Source organism: Rutidosis leptorrhynchoides, chromosome 10 (genome assembly GCF_046630445.1).
Source record: "Rutidosis leptorrhynchoides isolate AG116_Rl617_1_P2 chromosome 10, CSIRO_AGI_Rlap_v1, whole genome shotgun sequence".
NCBI lineage: Eukaryota > Viridiplantae > Streptophyta > Magnoliopsida > Asterales > Asteraceae > Rutidosis > Rutidosis leptorrhynchoides.
This window is the reverse complement of record NC_092342.1, coordinates 72916311-72918669: the sequence shown is the minus strand read 5'-3', so window position 1 is coordinate 72918669 and position 2359 is coordinate 72916311.

The following is a 2359-nucleotide window of genomic DNA, read 5'->3' as shown; positions in this document are numbered from 1 at the left end:
TGGTTGAGGATTTTCTTTTACTTAACCGTTTTATTATTTCCCCCACCGGTTCTATTTCCTCCTCCGGTTCCTCCTCTTCCGGTTCTGATTCTTCTTCCGGTTCCTCTTCGGGAACTTGTGAATCAGTCCAATATATATTCGACTCTTCGTTATTATTAGGTGAGTCAATGGGATTTGTGCTAGAGGTAGACATCTATCACACAATATCAAACATGTTAAGAGATTAATATATCACATAATATATACATGTTAATAATATATAGTTTCCAACAAAAATGTTAAGCAATCATTTTTAAAGAAAACACGGTCGAAGTCCAGACTCACTAATGCATCCTAACAAACTCGATAAGACACACTAATGCAAATTTTCTGGTTCTCTAAGACCAACGCTCGGATACCAACTGAAATGTCCCGTTCTTATTGATTAAAAACGTTCCATATTAATTGATTTCGTTGCGAGGTTTTGACCTCTATATGAGACGTTTTTCAAAGACTGCATTCATTTTTAAAACAAACCATAACCTTTATTTCATAAATAAAGGTTTAAAAAGCTTTACGTAGATTAAATGATAATCTAAAATATCCTGTTTACACACGACCATTACATAATGGTTTACAATACAAATATGTTACATCGAAATCAGTTTCTTGAATGCAGTTTTTACACAATATCATACAAACATGGACTCCAAATCTTGTCCTTATTTTAGTATGCAACAGCGGAAGCTCTTAGTATTCACCTGAGAATAAACATGCTTTAAACGTCAACAAAAATGTTGGTAAGTTATAGGTTTATGTAACGACCCGTCCTTATCCTCCTGGACGAAGTCATCAACATTTGGTCCCATTGCGATGATCGACTCCAAGTAACGTCCTTAAATTGAGCAAATGCACAGCGGAAGACTTAATTCGTACCTGAGAATAAACATGCTTTAAAGTGTCAACCAAAAGGTTGGTGAGTTCATAGGTTTATCATAACAATCATTTCAATATTTTAATAGACCACAAGATTTCATAATCATAAACATAATACACTCGCAAGTGTATGTAAAGCATTCTAAGTGGTTGAGCACTTGGTAACCATACTTAACATTTAATCACGTCGCATATTCCCTTTATTATGAAATCTCACTACACCGTACCAAGTGTAGTCACCAAAACGAAGTACTGTGCAACCGTTGAATACTGGTCGTCCAGTCCGGTTGGGGTTGTCAGGCCCGATAGATCTATCAACAGGATTCGCGTTTACAATACCACATGTAAATAGTAGTTACCAAGCTACAGGGAAGTATGCTAGTGGTACAACTCAACGTAGAATATATTTTTAAGTACTTGTGTCTATTTCGTAAACATTTATAAAAGCAGCGCATGTATTCTCAGCCCAAAAATATATATTGCAAAAGCAATTAAAAAGGGAGCAAATGAAACTCACCATATTGTATTTTGTAGTAAAAATACATATAACGACATTGAACAAATGTAGGGTTGGCCTCGGATTCACGAACCTATATCATTTGTATATCTATTAACACCAAATAGTAATCGAACATGTTTATATATATTATTATTAATAATATACTTGTTATTTTATACGTTATATAGATAGATTTATATTTAATCTATACAATTTATATAACTAATACTTATCATATTAAATTTTAATATAGTAATGATAAAAATTATAATAATTTTAATAAATAAAATGTAACTTTTTAATAAAATGTAAATTTCAATAAAAATACTAAATTTAAAAGTGATGATACTTTTAGTAATAATTATAATAAAAATAATACCACTTACATTAAAAATAATAATGATAATAATAATAATAGAAATGAGTAATCAGTAAACTACCTCAAGGAAGTAATCCCTAAAAAAATATGCCCAAGTCCGGGTTTGAACCCGCGACGTCCCGATAACACTCTTAACCATTCCTCTAACCTTACTTTTCTGATTATATCCACCACTCATATAATTTTACTCGTTTATTCCGTTTCTATTTCTTCTTCTATAATTCGAGGGACCACGGAACCAATCAATCATATCAACTTATCAATTGGCAGCCCATTTTCAAACGGCAGCCCAATCCATTATCCTAAATCATGTTTCTTTTCTATCTTCAGTTTAAGGAATGATAACCGAAGGTGTAATAGTGACCAACAACAAAAACAGTTTCAATTCTTCTTTTTCATAAATCATCATCTAACGTCATCACCTATATTAATATTAAATCATCCTCATCAATCGTTATTATTATTATTTTTTTTTCATGCGTTAAAATCGAATCACATTTATCTTGTTGAACTTGTTTTTGAAATGAATTGTTACCAATATTGCTTGTTCAACCGAAATCCTTATC